At 35.9% G+C, this 20368-nt stretch overlaps 1 pseudogene; it reads left to right on the top strand.

Annotated features, from left to right (window-relative positions):
* The first annotated feature begins 18651 nt into the window (after positions 1-18651).
* On the top strand, positions 18652-20368 carry LOC116108413 (annotated as a pseudogene).

Genomic DNA, 20368 nt, shown 5'->3' with positions numbered 1-20368 from the left:
TTTGTCAAATATCCTATGACCTCCTAAGCTGTCAAAAACTTTTGTTAAATATCCTGTGAGCTCCTAAACTATCAAAATGTGTTTTGAGTAAATAACGCTAGTGTAAAGCTCAAATGTAAATCCCACATTGCTTGAGAAGATTTGTCAAACATGCAACGAGCTCCTAAGTTTTCAAAAACTTATGTTAAATATCATATGAGCTCCTAAACTATCAAAACGTGTTTTGAGAAAAAGACGCTTCCAAGGGCACAAAGGGGATAATATCTTGACATGGACCAAAATGTTACAACTTGTCAGCCAACTTTAGAAATAATGAAATAACCCTAAACTCTAAACACAACTCTTGATAAAATCTATTAAGGGTGTCTTTGGTTTAGGGTTTGTTGTATTACTGGAAATGTTATATTAATGGAAATATATATTATCTTGAAGATTACTGGGAATGTTTAGAGAAATGTGTATGGTTGGTTAGAATAAATTGATGGGTATTTTATATTAATATGTTTGATTGAGATAAATAAATTGGTGGGTAAGTTAGAGCATCTCCAAATGACTCTTTATATGACCCAAACTCTTTATTAGAATGAGTTTATCCATAGAAACAATAGTCCAACAGACTCTTTATTCTTTAGATATAAATTAAAGAGTGAGTTTGACTCTCCACATTTAGAGAGTCAAATTTCACTCTTTATCTTAATTTTAAATAATAAATTGCAAGTTTCTGTTCATTTTATTTATGATTTATCTCTCCTATTAAGTTTCTTTCTTAAAAAAACATATTATCTCTCCTAAAATTTAAAGAGTCTATTGAATTTGAATAAAATTTTTGTTATTTATATTTAGAAATCAATGAAGATGCTCTTTAAAATAAAGAGCACAATTGGAGATGCTCTTATATTAATATATTTGATTAGGATGAATAAATTCTATATAAATTACTAAATTGGCCCACTTTTAAATATTAATATAATATTATTTTGAATCATTTTTTTTAACCCCCTACATTTCATGTTTAGCTAAAACACCCCAACAACCAAAAAAATTTAAAACTTAACAAAAACACCCTAGCCACCTTTCCAAGATAGTCGGTCACCACCAAAAGTTGCCTGAATGACGCAAGGTCGGCCATATGTGGTTGAACGTGCGTTGTTAAGGCCATTTCATAGATCCATGGTCAGAAACGGCCTTATCGATGCACGTATCATGACCACAAATCTGGCCTTTCTACGACCACATCTTTGGCTTTGAAAAGACCACATTTTTGGCCTTGAAACAACCATATATCTGACCATGAAAAGGCAACCGTTTCACGGCCAAAGATGTGGCCGTGAAATAGATTTGGCTGTGAAACAGCCTTATCGGCGTACGACCGGCTAGATCCAGCCAGTCATGCACCGTTACGGTGATTATCGATAGCAGCCAACGGTGGTGTCCGGTGATCAGCAGCCCTCTTGGGTGGCTGGGGGTGGTTGTGGTCTTGGGTAATATGGTTGAAGTTCAAGGGTAATTCTATCTTAAAAATCTTGAGTATAAGGCTCAAATTGTCCATAAATTTATTGTAAATTGTTTAGATAACAAAGGCATTATTGATCTAAAATTTTATTAATAAAGGATAAAATTGTAACAAAATTAAGATTACTACGTAATCTTAAAATACCTAAGAAAATGGAGGTAATCAGATTACCTCCTATATAACCAACAATAATTACTATTGATTTTAGAAGATTATCAAAATCTTATATTAATTGACAACCAAATGTGATAATAAAGTAATATAAGATGATATTAACTCAATAATAGGGGATAACCCCTAATCAAACACACCCTGAGGTGTTTGTTTCTACTTAATTTTAAAATTAATTTTCCTTTTGAAAAACAATGTAAACAAACAAAAATATGTATTCTTAAATAAGTTTTTTTTTTTAAATTATTGAAACATTTTAAAATTTAATTTTTTAAATAAAAAAAAAAATTGGCCAATAGAGTTTGTCGACTAGTTGCTGGTGTTGCCAGTGAATAGCTAATGGTGAGTGGACGACCACCACTAGTATTAGAGAAGACGCAGTCAAGAGAGAATCAGTCAAGAGAAGAAATAGTCAATGATCTTTGTTTTAAATTTGTATTTGATCTTCTTTTGAATTTGTATTTGGTTTTTGAATCTCTGATCTCTTATCTTTTACACTTGTATATAAACCTGTGATGTTGAATGAAAACACAAGCAGCCAGATTCCTTCTTCCTGCTCATTCTTGCTTCTATTATATGGTATAAGAGCATTCTTTCTTGCTGCTCAATTCTGCCAATTTTATTTTTTATTTTTTATTTTTATTTTTTTGATTTTCCAGTTTCAGCTTGTCATAACCAGTAAACACACCAGCAAAAATTAGCACTTGTCCACAACAACTTCAACCCAACCCACTTGTCCACAACAAGCCCCATCAACCCTTTAAAGGTCAATAATATTTTCTCTTCTTTTTGACTACTTGATCCTCATAAAGTTTGCTTGTTTTTCTTATCTATATATTTTTTTTCTCTTTGTTTGTTTTATGTTCTCGTTACTGTGTTCAATGATCTTGGCTTTTTAGCTTCATTGTTTCTTCATCTCTATTTTTGTTCTTTCAAGGTTGTATATCTATCATTGTCAACAGTAAGGCTCATCAACCCTTTAAAGCTCATTATTATTATTATTATTATTATTATTTTTATTGTTGCTATTGTCACCTCTCCAGCCACTACCAAAATGGCCACAAACACCAATGACCCCAACAACACGTTAATCACCATCAATATCTCTGCCCAAGCACCACTCAAACTCACCGGCACCAACAACTACATTCCATGGGCACTCTAGTTTCACACCCTTTTTAATCAGATATGATCTCCTTGGTTATATCGATGGATCGAAACCATGTCCAGCCCCTACTATCACTACAAATGACACCACTATACCGAACCTAGCTCATACAATATGGATTTGACAAGATCAATTGATTCTCAGCAAATCCTGCAAGTCGAAACAACATGGGTTGGCATCCTCCAACCAACTCAGGCACCAAAAAATTCAATTGATGTCCACCACAGAATCTTGGAAATAGTAGTACGGGTTGGCGCTTATCGCCTTCAAACAACAATCGCTCCCCCGCATCTCCCTATGCCAGGCCAAACCCCTTACGAAGCGATCGACCTCCTTCACGCCCTTATCATGGCTATTGCCAAATTTGTGGAACATAGGGACATACGGTTAGGAAATGTCCCTCCTTTCGCCTTATACCAACTTAGCCCTCCACCAATCCATCTGCAACAACAAACTCTCTAACCCCATGGCAGCCCCGGGCTCACTTCGTTGCAAACACTGCTTCTCACACTCCACAGTGGTTACTTGATAGTGGGGGTTTCTCATCATGTCACTACTAATCTAAACAATTTATCTCTTCATGCACCTTACATCATTTCCAATGACATTATGATTGGTGATGGTTCGGGTCTTCCTATTACCCATACTAGTTCTACATCACTTACTACTTCTTCTACTACATTTCATTTAGATAATGTCCTATATGTACCTAGCATGAAAAAAAATCTCATATCTATTTCAAACCTTTGCACATCTAATAATGTCTCTGTGGAATTCTTACCCTCTTCTTTTCTTGTGAAGGACCTTCACACGGGGGCAGTCCTTTTGAATGGGCAAATGAAGGATGGTGTGTATGAATGGCCAGCTTCCTCTCCAATCTCCTCTCCATTATTCGCTTTCTCCAGTAATAAAATTACTTCATCTAAATGGCATCATAGATTAGGTCATCCTGCATTTCTTATTTTAAAAGATATTATTTCTCATTATCAATTAGATTTGTCTTCCTCTCTGTCATCTGATTTTGTTTGTAATGCTTGTCACTACAAGAAAAGTCATAAATTACCTATTTCCACCTCCTCTCTTATTTCTTCTCAACCCCTTGAAATTATTTTCTCCAATGTATGGACCTCACCTGTTATTTTACATGATGGTTTTAAATATTATATCATCTTTGTTTATCACTTTAGTAAATATATCTAGTTTTATCCTCTTAAGCAAAAATTTGAAGTCAAAGATGTATTTATACGTTTTAAAGCCATTGTGGAAAAATACTTCGAAAATGAAATTCAAACAATTTATTCTGATAATGGTGGTGAATACATGGCTCTTGCTCCTTTCTTTGCAACTTATGTCATTTCTCACCTTACTGTTATGCCCCACACACCTGAACACAATGGCCATTTTGAAAGACGACATCGTCACAATGTTGAAACATGTCTCACTCTACTCTCCCATGTGTCACTTCCTTTAAACTTTTGGTCTCATGCTTTTGCCACTGCGGTTTACTTAATTAATCGTATGCCCACTCCCATGTTATGCTTTTCATCTCCTTATAAAACAATTTTTGGTTCTACACCAAACTACTCGAAGCTTCGCAGTTTTGGTTGTTTGTGCTACCCTTGGTTTTGTCCTTACTGCACTCACAAACTTAACTCTTGATCCAAACCTTGTATCTTTCTTGGGTACTCTTTCACTCAAAGTGCCTATTTATGCTATCATCCTTCTAAATCAAGAATGTTTGTCTCTCATCATGTCAAGTTTGTTGAGTCGGTCTTTCCTTTTCTAACTCTTTCCACTCCATCTCCTCGTCCACAACCTAACACTATCTCCACTTGGATTCCTAGTAAGATAATTATTCCAACAGTTCCTACTTCTTCAATGCCATTCTCCACCTCATCTGCAGTTCCACCTCAAGGGCAGCTTTTGTGCGCTGATCAATTAGCCTTTACCGTCACCACATTGCTGCTACCCACATCACCAATATTGCAGGAATCTCAATCCCCACTAATCACCTTTAAGCCTTTTATCGAACCTGAACCACACCATAACCACACTGCCCTTACCAATTCCTCACAACCACCACCCATACACATTATGGTTACTAGAGCCAAAAACCAATCCAGAAACTTAACCTTTCCACTCATCTTAACCAAGCTTGTGATGTTGAACCAACCACCACGACTCAAGCACTCAAAGATCCAAATGGCGTCAAGCCATGTCTAAAGAATATGATGCTCTTGTTCGAAATGGGACTTGGAGAGCAATCTTATTTTCTTGGTATAGAGGTTATTCAAACTGGTCGTGGTATCTTGCTCTCTCAAAGACGTTATATTACGGATCTTCTTGCTCGAACAAATATGATATATGCTAAGCTGGTACTCACTCCCTTTCTTACCAGTCCTCTTATTACACTACAGTCAAGTACCACATTCTCGGATCCTACAAAGTATAGAACTATTGTTGGGAGCTTACAATATTTGCTAATCACACGGCCAGATATAGCTTTTGCTGTCAACAAACTTTCTCAGTCCATGCATAGACCAACTACCGAACACTAGGTTCTTGTCAAACGCCTATTGTGTTATCTTTGTAGTTCCTCTAATGATGACATTCAGTTTTACTGTGATTCTCCACTTTTAGTACATGCCTTTTCTAATGCTGATTGGGTTGGCAACAAAGATGGTTTTTCTTCTATCGGTGCTTATGTTGTTTATCTTGGGCGAAATCCAATCTCTTGGAGTTCAAAGAAGCAACGCACGGTTGCCAGATCCTCTACTGAGGTTAAATATAGAGCTGCTACTTCTATGGTTATTTAGCTCAACTAGGTGTGTTCTCTTCTGACTAAACTTGGTATTGTTATTCCTCATTGTCCTGTGATTTATTGTGATAATGTTAGGGCCACTCATCTGTGCTCGAATCCAGTTTTTCATTCACGAATGAAACATGTCGCTATTGATTTCCATTTTATTTGTGATCATGTTCAAAATGGCTATGTACGTGTGGCTCATGTTTCTAGTGCAGACCAACTTGTGGATGCTCTTACCAAACCACTCCCTAGGTCTAGGTTTCTTTCTTTACGCACCAAGATTGGTCTCTTTAGTCAAGCCCCATCTTGAAGGGGCATATTAGAGAAGACACAGTCAAGAGAGAATCAATCAAAAGAAGAACTAGTTAATGATCTTTGTTTTAAATTTGTATTTGATCTTCTTTTGAATTTGTATTTGGTTTTTGAATCTCTAATCTCTTATCTTTTACACTTGTATATAAACCTATGATGTTGAATGAAAATACAAGCAACCAGATTCTTTTTTCCTGCTCATTCTTGCTTCTATTATAACTAGCACCATAGGAATCGTTGGCTAGCGATTAATCTAATAGTGTCGGTGATTTGGTAAAATGTGATAACATTAAGCCATAACGAGTTGGAAAAGTTTGGCTAATTTTTTGTAGCAAAACTCTGTGTCTTTTTCCCAAACCTCTGGTAGCAGGGCATATGTTGCTTAAAGTTGATTCAAATTGTGGTAGTGTTAATCCACTTGCCGCCACTGGTTCATCACTGAGGTCTATCAACCACCCTTGATGGTAGCCAGTCATTGACTCCGCTAACCAAATTTTGTATATTTATTTTTAATATGTTTATTATTTTAGTAAGAGTTAATATAATGACCTTTAAGGTTTCATTAAATAATAGAAATCCTCGTAGTTTCAAAAAGAGTTAACGACATGTTTCCACCCAAAAAATAGTCCATTGACAAACTCATACCCACCCACATTTTAAATACCATTTCAATACCCAAAGCATAATTTTATTAGTAATTTTTGTTGTCAAGAAAGGAAAAATGGTCAAAAGCCCATAATAAATAATGGCAGAATGGTCACCAAACAATGGCTACTGGAGAAGAAGAATAGTGCACGTTAGCAAAAGATGGTGCACGTTAGCAACGTCAGATCCAATAGGTTTTTGCCATTTTTTAGCCGATCCCAGCATTCAAAATCACTTCCGACACCACCCAGAGAATCCCCATCACCTCCTTTACAAAGCCCAATTCTCCATTTGCCGTCATCACTCACCATTTCTCACCACCACCTCCATTTGCACAGTCGACTCTTCAAGTCGAATTTCGATCAATTTCTTTACCAGAAATTTACCCAAACACCAACATCACACTCCTCACAACCCACTCTACAAATGCTTTACCTCCATCACCGTCCCTTACTTGCCAATTGTTGGCCATGAACCGCACGACCTTTCAAATTTCGAGTCAATTTCTGGTTGTTTCCGGTGTCAAAAATTGTCCCTGCCACCGCCAATCGACTCCCTGAATCTTCCTCTCGAAAAGTCCCAACATTCCCAATCCCATTTGAACGCCAAGAAGCTTCCCCACCTTAGGGTTTTTTGAGTTTTAATTGGATTAATCGGGTTTGATTTGTACCATTTTTGTGTTTGTTGGGTTGAAATATAATTAATGAATGTTTGTTTGTTGATTTTCTGGTCATCAACACTCCCCAACACCAACGACAATTGCCGGCAATGGAAAAGGCTAAGAAGAGAAGAAAGAAATGGTTTTTTTTTTAATAAATCACTTTGTTTCCCACCCAAATAAGAAGATAACCTAATATTTGGGTAGTAAAAGGGTGTTTTAAAAGTTTGAGTGTGGGAAAATGTCAATGGCCAATTTTTTGGGTGGTAACAAGTCATTAACTCTTTCAAAAAGGACAAAAGTTCTCTCTTTGTTAGGGATCGTTAAAACTTGAGAAGGATTTTGTTGTTTAATAAATTTGAGATTATTGTTGTTAAAAATCTTAATAATATTTATCTAAATACCCTTTATTGTTTATTTAACATCCAAAACTTAACAATTCATTAAGGTAGGTTGATATTTGTTATTAATCTTAGGGTTTTTATTATTATTATTTAACAAAACCTCAAGGGATTATTGCATGAACTTTTTTATTAATTTAGTTTAAAAAAAAATTAGGTTTAGGTTTAGGTTTACCATTAGGGTCTATTATTGTAATTGACTATTTTTTAAAATAGCTTTTAAATCTAAAAAGTTAAGAAAACCTACTTTTTAAAATCCATTTATAAAATAGATTATTTTATGATCTACTTTATCTATAACACTTTTGAAATTTACTAATGTTATAGTCACTGAGATGCCACTTGTAAAATCATAAACTTACATAATGGGGATGGGTTGGGAACCATTTCTTTGTTCAATAGCAAATTTTGATTCCAAATAGTCATCAAATCTGTCATTAGTTTATACAATTTTTAATAGTTTGACTGAATTAGTAAAGACTCATTTATTTTGGCACACTAAGATATGGAACAAATTAACACGAAACCCAAAAGATGATTATTTCAAAACTACAATAAGTAATTAATGGTGACCAACCTCTATATATAAAAGCTAAATGTTTTCGATGATGTGACATGCATATATGCCCGACCCTCTCCCTCCATTGCATGTTAGCATATCAACGTACAAATTGTGTATTCCATCTCCCTAATAACTTTCTTCAAGAATGTTGATGAATTATTTCGATAAATCTCTGACGTTTTTACAGGTTAATCTCTTCCATTTTCGCCAAAAAGAAGCCAATTTATGCAATAGTAATGATAAATACATTTGTAACCCACATGTAGCTTATAAAGTTAATAACCACATGACTAGGTTCCTGAGCAAAAATCTGTCTACATAATTATTTCAAGTTATTGATATATAGATTTAATTCAAACTAATAAAGAAGTTTCATTTTCATGAGAAATTCTAAAATAAAATACTTTTTTATTCTTTTATCTAGGTATAGAAAGTATCTATAAAACAATCTCATTAATTTATGAATTATAGGTCATTGAGAATTCTGAGTCTTTAATATTTGATTCCATTGCATTGCGACATTATTAACAACACCATATTGATTAGTCAGTGATGTGCAAGACTTTTCCATAATGTTTTGATCACAACACCCATGAATTCAATCTTCCATCTTATTATCCATCATAAACTCTAGATTGATGCAAACTCCTTCGATTTGCGAAGAATCCCGTCGATCAAGAACGTAAAGACTTAGGAACAATCAGAATTCAAAGAACTGCGACCTGAAACGAATCTATCGTCAGAACCTTGATATAGATGATCGAAACACCATAATCTTGATCTAGATTGATAAGTTTCGTGAAGAACGCCACAAGAATTGGTGATTCTTGATGAGTTCTAAAGATCAAGATGCAATCTTGAAAAAAAAAAACGAACTATTTAATTCTTCCTCTGAAAAACTATATATAACTAACTAATTAGTCCAAAATAAGGCTAACATCCCATTAATAGGTCTTAACCCTAATAACTAACACAAACCCAACTTATAAAATAATTAAAAGACTTGGGCATTAGTAAATAAATATCTCCAACCCACCCAACTAACAATAATAATAAAAGACTTAGGCTTTAGTAAATATATAGCTCTAGCCCATTACACCAAAATAAGTCTTAAAATAACTTAAAATAGCCCACATAAAATAACAATTATTAAGTCCCATGAACAAAGGCTTGGATGCCAACTTGGACCCAATTAGGGCTAGCAAGAATCGTTCTTTAATTCCTCAAACTTGGACTTGGGCTTCAATCTTGTTAACAATCTTTTTGGATCCCTTTAAGACATACTCGGCTTCATGCATTGCTTCCTTGGCTTCAAGTTCTTTAATTACGCTTGACAAGGCACGTTGCATTTTTTTAGCTTGACTCCTCGTAATCAGGCCCACCGGAATGTGAAGAGGATCTTGTGTCAGCTTTACGACAACAGGCTGCTCAATCATGTCCTCATCATACCTTCTCTCTTGAAATGGATTCGTCCTCGAGTCTGCATCATCAAAAAGAGTTAAGTCAGAAACATTAAAGGTAGCACTTACATTATACTCACCTGGAAGATCCACTTTGTATGCATTATCTCCGATTCGTTCGAGCACTTGGAATGGACCATCGCTTCTAAGGTGCAACTTAGATTTCCACTGAGATGGAAATCTCTCTTTCTGCAAATGTACCCACACCCAATATCTTGGTTGGAATACCACTTTCTTTCGCCCCTTGTTAGCTTGTCTCACGTACTGTTCGGTTTGCTTCTCAATATTTTTCTTTACTTTTTCATGAAGTTGTTGAACAAACTCTACTTTTCTCTTGCCATCTAAACTAGAATGCTCATCAATAGGTAAAGGCAACAAATCCAAAGGGGTTAAAGGGTTAAAACCATAAACAATTTCAAATGATGAATAACCTACAACGGAATGCACAACCCTATTATATGCAAATTCTACATGTGGCAAACAATCCTCCCAAGATTTCAAATTCTTTTCTAAAATAGCACGCAACAATGTAGATAATGTTCTATTTACTACCTCAGTCTATGCATCCGTTTGCGAGTGACAAGTAGTTGAAAATAAAAGCTTAGTACTAACTTACTCCACAACACCTTCCGGAAATAGCTTAAGAACTTTGCATCTCAATCCTACACAATACTCCTCAGAACTCCACATAAGCACACTATTTCCGTGAAAAATAAATTGGCGATGTTAGTTGCATCATCAATTTTATGACACAAAATGAAAAGTGCCATTTTCAAAAACCTATCTACAACTACAAAAACCAAATCTTTGCCTTTTTTCGTCCTAGATAATCCTAATACGAAATCCATGGAAATATCTACCCACGGGTCATTAGGAATTGGTAAGGGACTATACAAGCCATGGAGTGAGACTCTAGACTTGGCATTCTTACATAGGATACACCTATCACAAATAAGCTCAACATCCCTCTTCATATGCGGCCAAAAGAAATGCTCATGCAAGACATCTAAAGTCTTTTTAATGCCAAAATATCCCATAAGACCACACCTATGGGCCCCATGAACTAAAAACTCCCTTAAAGAACTATTAGGCACACATAATCTATTTTCTTTAAATAAGAACCCATCATGCCTATAGAACTTATCAACAGTAGTTTTCTCACAAGTAGCATAAATAGTAGCAAAATCATTATCTGTAGCATATAAATCCCTAATGTGCTCAAAGCCTAATAATTTTGCTTCCAAGGTTAAGATTAAAGCATACCTGCGAGACAATGTATCAGCAATTACATTTTCCTTACCTTGCTTGTAGTTGATGACATACATAAACGTCTCTATGAATTTGACCCATTTAGCATGTCTACGATTTAACTTACCTTACCTTTTTAAATGTTTCAAGGACTCGTGATCAGTATGGATGACGAACTCTTTGGGCCACAAGTAATGTTGCCAATGCGCTCGCCAATGCGTAAAGTTCCTTATCATACATAGGGTAATTCAATGCCGTTCCATTCAATTTTTCACTGAAATACGCTATGGGTCTCCTTTCCTGTATAAGAACAGCTCCAATGCCTATACTTGATGCATCGCATTCAATTTCAAAAGCTTTAGTAAAATCAGGTAAAGTAAGTAAAGGCGTAGAACACAACCTATCCTTAATCATTCTAAATGCACGCTCTTGTTCTTCACCCCACTTAAACCCTACGGACTTCTTAATGACTTCCGTCAATGGTGCAACTAGTGTACTAAAATCTCTCACAAATCGCCTATAAAAACTAGCCAAACCATGAAAACTCCTAACCTCGGTGATGGAGGTCGGTGTTGACCACTCCCGAATAGCCTTTACCTTTTCCTCATCTACCTCAACACCTCTAGATGACATGACAAACCCTAGGAATATAACCTAGTCCATGCAAAAGGAACACTTATTAAGATTAGCGTAAAGCTTCTCTCGTCTCAAAACACTCAACACATCACGTAAGTGTCCTAGATGCTCATCTCGACTCTTACTGTACATTAAGATATCATCAAAGTAGACAACTACAAATTTTCTAATGAATGCACGCAAAACATGATTCAGGAGTCTCATAAACGTACTAGGTGCGTTAGTCAAAGCAAAAGGCATAACTAACCATTCATATAAACCATGTTTTGTTTTAAAAGTAGTTTTCCACTCATCTCCTTCTTTTATGCGAATTTGATGATATAAGCTCTTAAGATCAATTTCAGAAAACAAACAAGATCCATGTAACTCATCCAACATATCATCTAACCTAGGAATTGGATAGCGATACTTTATAGTGATTTTATTGACCGCTCGACAATCCATGCACATCCTTCACATCCCGTCCTTTTTTGGCAAAAGTATAACTGGAATTGCACACGAACTCATGCTCTCTCATATATATCCCTTCTTCACCAAGTCTTCAACTTGCCTCTGAAACTCCTTTGTCTTCTCGGGATTGCTTCTATAGGCTGGTCGATTAGGGATCGATGCAGCAGAAATGAAGTCGATTTGATGCTCGATTCCTTGAATGGGTGATAATCCATCTGGTATCTCCTCTAGGAATATGTCATCAAATTCTTGCAAAAGAGAAACAACCACACTAGGCAAAGAAAGGTTAGCGTCAGAATCTGATAAAAACTACTCCTTGTAAACAAAATCAACAAGTATTATTCAGTCACAAGGGTAGCCTTCATATCACTCTCTTTTGCGTAGAAACTCATTTTTTTATTCTCTTTGTTTGCAATCTCACTTGTGCACTCTTGGACACTTAGCCCTCTCTATTTTCCTGATCTCTCTCTCTCGGTCTCACCTCTCTTTTTCTCTCTATTATTTTCGCTTATCAATTTTTTTTCACTCTCATTTTCGGCCTTACTCTTTTTCTCACTTTCACTCAATTTCTTTCTCAATTGATCCTCATACACTTGTTTTGGGGTTAAAGGTACAAGTGTAGTTTGGGTGTTATTCATGACAAAGGAATATCTATTCTTAAATCCATCATGAACTACACACATATCGTACTGCCACAACCTTTCTAATAGTATGTGCCCGACATGCATCAGAGCTACATCACACATAACTTCATCCTTGTACTTCCCTATGGAGAAAGACACTAATACATGTTTGGTAACTCTAATCTCACCACAATCATTTAACGCTTGTAGCTTATAAGGCCTAGGGTGTTTGAGTGTAGGTAAGCTAAGCTTCTCAACAAGTTCCATGCTAGCAACATTAGTACAACTACACCATCTATGATTAAGGTACACATTTTATTCTTCACATGGCAACGAGTATGGAAAGTATTCTCTCGTTGTTCCTCATTCTTCTCGCTTATTTGCATGCTCAAAGCTCTCCTAGACACTAGTATCTCTCTCTCGACAGGAAACTCTAATTCTACATCACTAGCATTTTTCTAATAGTGGCATAGAATCATCATCTAACTCCTCTTCCATCTCATACTTTCCATCCTCCCTCAATACTATGACTCTTTTATTTGGACACTGAGAAGCTATGTGACCTCAACCCAAACATTTAAAGCACTTTATCTCGCTGTTTCTCTTGGGTGGTTCAGGTTTACTAAACTTTGAATCACAATTGGACTCGTCTTTCTTAAGCTTATGACTCTTGGTTTTGGGCTTGTAGGAGGTTCCCTTATCTCGCTTAGGCCCACTTAACCTAAAAGTATTACTATAAGATCTTAAGTCTCGTCGGCCCTTACGTTGCAATTGTCGCTCAACTTTCATGGCCATATGGACCATGTCCTCTAACTCAACATAGTGTTGCAACTCTACCACATTTGCTATCTCTTTATTTAACCCATTCAAGAACCTAGCCATAGTGGCTTCTCTATCCTCCTCTATATTCGCCCTAATCATAGCCATCTCCATCTCCTTATGATAATCCTCTACGCTCTTATTCCTTTGCCTAAGCCCTTGTAACCGCTAGAACAAATCTCTATAGTAATAGCTCGAAATGAATCGCTGCCTCATCACATTCTTCATATCTTCCCATGAATTTATAGGTCTACCCTTGTTTCTAGGCCTATTCCTAACTAATTGGTCCCAACATATGCTAACGTAATCAGTAAAATCCACGGCCGCTAATTTCACTTTCTTCTCTTCCGAGTAACTATGGATATTAAAGACTTGTTCCACCTTTTCCCTCCCCTCCAAATAAGCCTCCGGATCGTTCCTACCTTGAAAGGGTGGAATCTTTATCTTAATAATACCCAAGTTTCTATCTTCCCAAACCGAGTTCTTGCCTCCTCTAAAGTATTTTCCACCGTTCTTTCTAACCTGCCCATTCGCACTTATTATGGTCATCCCATCGTCACTGTGCTCATTCTCACTATCGGTTTCTATCCTATCATGAGCTCGCGTGGATGGTGCTTTCTTCTTATTTTTCTTTTCCCCTTCTTCCATTCTTTCTATCCTACTCTCAAAACTACTCATAACATTCATCATACGTTCTAATTGTTGCTACATAGCTTTCATTGTGAAAGCTTCAGATTTCTTCGATTCTTTCGCAATGTCCTTTTCAAGATTTTCCATGAAGGTGTACCTGTAGAAAATGTTAGAAAATTCCTCACAAACACCCCCTCACATGTTTACACTCAATTATTCAAGCCACTCACACTCGCATTTAGAAGCTCTTTTGAATCTCATGATCTGAATTCTTTTTTTTTTTTTTTTACAACGAAAGGCAAGAATTGTCAAATTTTCAGATGTGACGCTCAAAATCACCGACCAAGAATGCAACGGACAAATCCGAACAAAGGTGGAACAAATGGGCCGGGTTAGGTGAGTCAACCCTAACCCAGCCCGCATTAAAAAGGGTTATTGGCGGTCTGAGTTGAACCTAACCCGCATGAAACCCCTGGCGGGTCGGGTTGATATATGGCAACCCGACGACCCGTGGTTGCTATTTTTTTTTTGGGGGGGAAAGGCCCGCCAACCCGTCGGGTCGACCCGCGGGTTGGCCCAAAAAAAATAAAAACAAATTTTTTTTTTCCAAATACCCCTTTTACCCTTGAAATATAGCCGTTTTATAGTAGTTAGAGAGGTCTTTTTCGTCATTTTCTTTTCCCATTTTTTTTCTATAAATTAGCCCTAAACTCTCATATTTTCTCACATATCAAATTCTCTCATTCTCTCATTTTCTCTAGTCTCTAATCTCTAATTCTCTATTGAAATCTCTCAATTATTCTCTTTGTTGTCAATTTGCTTTTATTTTAATTTTTATTTGTTTTTGCAATTTTCAATTCATATTTCCATATTCCAATTCTCCTTCTTTAATTTTTTATTTCTTCTATATCAATTTTTTTTTAACTACAATGGATAGATATTTCTCTCCCATCAATTTCAATGATGAAGAAAACTATTATCCTAGTCCCGCTGAATTTACTAACATAAATGCAGGAGATTCAAATAGTCCCGCTTTCCTAGTCTCAAAATCCGATACACCTCAAAATATGCCCACGATTCCTCCCCATGCTCCTACACCTACAGCTCCCGGTGGTTCTAGAAGTCGTCCTCGTAATCATCGTCCTTGTCCAACTTCATCTCAAGCTGAAGCGGGTTCATCAACTGCTATCGAAACCGAAGACAGACACATATCAGACGTTTGGGTGTATTTCGACAAGTTTTACGAGACAGAAAATGGAGTTCAAGTGAAGAAAGCAAGATGCAAGTATTGTGAAAATATTTATAAAGTTGATTCAGGTAATGGTACTAGTATTTTAAAAAGGCATGCTAATAAACATATTGCTCAACATGGAAATAGAGAAACCAATCAAACTAAAATAACTATTATGGGTACTATTTGGCGTTATAATTCTGATGTATATAGGGAACAATTAGCTTTATATATTGCTGCAACTGATCAACCTATTAATATGGCTGAAGATAAATATTTTGAAAGATTTATTAAAAATTCATTTTTTCCAGGATTTAAAAGTTCTTCTAAAACTGCAACTAGAAATGATTTAATAAAATTGTTTGAGAAAATGAAATTAGAATTAAAAAATAAAATACATAGTTGTCATGTTAGTGTGGCTCTAACTGCTGATATTTGGAGTGGTAGAGCTAAACAAGATTATATTTGTGTGACTAATCATTATTTTGACAACGAATGTAAATTACATAAATCTTTATTAGGATTTAGATTAATGGATGTGGATTATGGTGGTCAACAAATTTATAATAAAATTGTTGAAGTTTTAGAAGATTATGATGTTGTTAATAAAGTGATAAATTTAACTTTAGATAATGCAAGTGCTAATACTATAGTTATAGATTTTTTTTAAAAGTAATTATCCTTTTTATAACAATTTAAAGTTTTTTCACCAACGTTGTGCATGTCACATTATTAATTTAATTGTGAAAAGTGGTATGAAAACAATTAAAGAAAATATTGATAGAATTAGGGATTCTATAGCTTGGATTACTAATAGTAATAAAAGAAATGCTGAATTTCAAGATGCTTGTATAAAATCAAATATATCTCCTAGAACTTTTGTATTAGACATGTCTGTTAGATGGAATAGTACTTATTTAATGCTTGATTCATGTTTACCTTATGCAAATTTAATTAGTTATTTTGTAGCAAATAATAGAGGTCCTCATTATTTGGTAGAAAATGATTGACATATAGCTAAAATATTTCTTTTTTTTCTTAAAATTTTTTACCAATCCACTTTATAACTTTCTGGTGTGTATTATCCTACTAATCCATTGGTAATACATACAATTATAAAAATTTCAGAGTTATTTAGAAAAAACAAAAACAATAAAATTTTAAAGGAACCAGTAAAGGTAATGGAATTTTTTTTTTTTTTTTTAAATATTGGAAACCCATTCTTTTTCTTTATTGTTTAGGTGTTATATTTGATCCTAGAATTAAAGTAACAGGTTTAGAAAATGGTTTAGACACATTAACTGAAAATTTATAAAACGAAGCATATGCCAATCAATTAGGAGAGGTAAGAGATTGTCTTGCAGATGTATATTTCCAATATGAAAACAGGTATAGGAACCCACAAAGACGTGAAATACCCAAGGAACTTGCATTAGAAGAAACAAGTGAAAGCTTCTACTCCTAGAGTGCATTTAATAGGCCGAAGAGGACCCGAACCCGAAGCACAGCCTCCTCTTTAGAAGCACCAACAACGTCAACGAATATATTATCTTCCATGCAGTCACAAAGTAATGAGCTTTAACAATATTTGGGAACCCCCGAAATGTTACCAGCAGATCCACAACAAATAGCCAACTTTGATGTCTTAGAATGTTGGAAAACCAGAAAATGTATTTTTCTGGTATTATCAAGACTTGCCTTGGATGTTTTCGCTGTTCCTGTCTCAACTATCTCATCCGAACAAACATTTAGTGCAAGTGGAAGAATTTTAAATGAAAGGAGGACTAAACTTTCACAAAAAATGATTGAAGTCCTCACATGTCTTTGAGATTGGAAACGGTCGTGTCATCAAGATCAATACGAGGTTGTCAACAATACTTTAATAGAATCATTTCAATTTTGTAATATAGATGATACGGATGAGNTTTATGTCAAAGTCTCACACAAAAATAATTTTTAAAGGTAATATAGCCTCAGATTAATAATAACGCATGACGTATTCATGAGCATAGTATTTAAAACTATGGAAAAAAAATCTCTATCAAGAAAAAGAAATCCCAAAAGCTTAAGATTCGATTCAAAACCAGTGAAAAGGAACGGAGGAAGAAGAAAAATATGAGGCTAAAAGAAAAGAGAATAAAGAATTTGAAAACCTGACACTTTCCAGCTCATCAATATTTATTTATTTGTACCACATGGTCCATGCTGATATCAACATTATCGGATAGTTTTGTACAGCATAAATATTAAATAGAAGACAGTCCAATCTCCAGCCTTTCTTAATCAAATATAAAAGGCCACCTCCATTATACACAGTCACACACATACGTGTTATATACTGTTAATTTCAGGCAGAGTAGTTGAGCTTCAGTCTAAACTTTCTTAAAAACTCTTTGTCCTTACATATAACAACCTATAGCTTTTTTTTTTTTTTTTTGGTATCCAAAGATGTTTAAACCAGTTTGCAAACACCTTAACTAGTCTTTCGAGGCTCTAAAGTTAACAACCAAGTAAGTCTCCAATAGTTATACCTTATTAATAATCGTAGAGATTCAAACTCAAAACCTCTTGAATAATACACTCAAGAATCCCAAGCGAACCGCCAAACTGCTGGAGGTAATTCACAAACTATAGTCCTATTCTATAATAAGAGTAAACAACTTTTTCCCACCTAAGGTTTGCCTTAATGACACTATCCCACTAATAAAGTTTTAAAATACCACTTTCCCATCGAAAATTTATATCCTATTAATACCCAAAATACACTTTCGGTGCGTTTGGTTTGTTATTTTGGATAGGATTTTGAAAATAATATTGGGTGCGTTTAGTTTAGTATTTTGGATAGGATTTTGGGGATAGTATTGGGTTAGAAATTTAGTTATTCAGCATTTTGATTGTTTTGTTGCAGAAATTTTGGCGATTTGTGAGCGGAAGAGCGAGGGAATGATATATTAGCGTGTTGTGGTTTGTTTCATTTCTTGTTGCAAATGTGCAGGTTGTTAATAGTAATCATAGTTATGTATACATATATGTATATATGTTTCTTTGTATTTGTATTTGTAGGTCACAACGCAAATTCAAGAGAACGAACTCAGCACTTTTATAACAGGAATGCCAAATTAGGTAAGAATTCAAGAGATAATGTTTTAAGTAGTACCCATTTTCATAAATTGGTTGAAATGAATGATAATTTATGTTGATTAATTGAAGGTTGATTGAAGTGCTAATGATGGGTCATCTCCTAGGGAAGACTAGTTATCAGGCAAAATTACCCTGAGAAGAGGTGTCTTGGCATGAAAAGCTTCCATTCTCAACTGCATGAGACTCTTTGAGATGGCAGTAGCCATCGATCACATCCCGGATTCAAGCCGTTTAACCGATCCCAGAAATGCAGACTCCAATCCTACACTCAGTTTGACTACAATATTCTTGAACTTAATCAAACCAATCTTGCTCACTCCTTAAAACAAGCTTTCGAAGTTGCTAATATTCAAGAAGGTTCCACCCCTTGCCTTTCTTTAGCCAATAATGTGGATGACGAATTTGACACCAATCAGCGGATTGAAATGTTGGCGGCGGAGGAGCTCCACGAGTGCGCGCCCTTGTTGTTGAGGTTGCTATAGCGCTGGCCTCTGGTGTTGAACCAATTCCGGTCTCAGGTGGCCTTGGTGGTGCCTTTTTTGCCTGGCCGAAATGGTGACATTATGCTGTGGCAAAACCAATCGATGAAGAGCCTTTAGCCTTCAATAATCCTAAAGGGTTTGGGGGTTTCATGGCCGGCCAGCTGGTCTTAAACGTTCAGTCGCATAGGCGAAACTGGAGTCCGAGAACTTGCTGCTTATCTCTTGACCCATGATGGGTTTGTTGGTGGTCCTCCTACAGCTTTAGTCAAAATCTCTCCTGTTGGGTTCAATGTTAATGATTCATCTCCAATTTCAAACACGCCCTTAAGATTGCCTCACTTCAACGCTTTGTAGATCATGAATACGATGCAGGCGAGTTAGGTTCTTCCAGCTTCTCAGTGCTTCAATTCACCAGATCGGTATTTTTGATGTAAGAGTTTTAAACCTTGATAGGCATGCTGGAAAATGTAGTTAAGAAACATGATAGGCATGAAAATTATGGTGGTGAGGCTGCAGAGCTTGTGCCCATAGACCATGGATTATGCTTGCCTGAGTGGCTTGATGATCCATATTTTGAATGGCTGCATTGGCCTCAAGCTTCAGTACCTTTTCAGAGTCTGAACTTGAGTACGTTAGCAATCTTGATCCGTTCAAAGATGCAGAGATGTTAAGAGCCAAACTTCCTTCTTTAAGGGAGTCATCGATCCGGGTCCTAATCCTTTGTACCATTTTCGAAGCAAGCTGCTGCTGCTGGTCTTTGTAGCTGAAATAGGGGAAATGATGACCAGGGATATCTGTGATGAAGAAAATTTGAGTGTGGTAGAGACTGTTTGTGCAAAAGCTAAGGAAAAGTAATGAATATATTAGAAGAGAGAAGGAGGAGGAGGAGGAAGAAGAAGAGGAAAATAATGATGAAAACAAAGAAACTGAACAAGAGTTTGAAATGTTTCAATTCGACATTGAAAATGAGGACAGTTCCCATGATGTTATGGATCTCCTCAGCCCTTACAGAACCCAGCTGACATGTTAATGCAACCAAAACCAAAGGGTTCTTATCCGTAAGAGCAATGCCGCGGTTACAAGACCTGCATGTTTCCCTTATATGAGGAAAACGTCCCTGACAATGGTGACGATGACGATGATGAAAGTGATTCAAAATCCATCAAAGAAAAGGTGGTAATGGTGGGGTGAGTGACAACAACAAAGTAGGAGGATTTGCAAAGAGCATGAGTTTCTCAGTGAGAAGTTACAATTGTGAAAGTGGGGGAACATGTTTTGGAGAGATGAGTGAAGTTGAATGGGAAGTGTTCTTGAAAACATTTGAGGAAGGTCTGCCTCAAGTAATTGAGGAAACAAAGTGCATGACATTGAAACAAAGGTTGGGAACTTCGTGCAAGTTTGAGGATAGCTAA

The sequence above is a fragment of the Pistacia vera genome, unplaced genomic scaffold (assembly GCF_008641045.1).
Source record: "Pistacia vera cultivar Batoury unplaced genomic scaffold, PisVer_v2 Contig563, whole genome shotgun sequence".
In the NCBI taxonomy this organism is placed as follows: Eukaryota; Viridiplantae; Streptophyta; class Magnoliopsida; order Sapindales; family Anacardiaceae; genus Pistacia; species Pistacia vera.
Note: the sequence above shows the minus strand (reverse complement) of the source record. Positions and strands in the feature narration are given on the sequence as shown.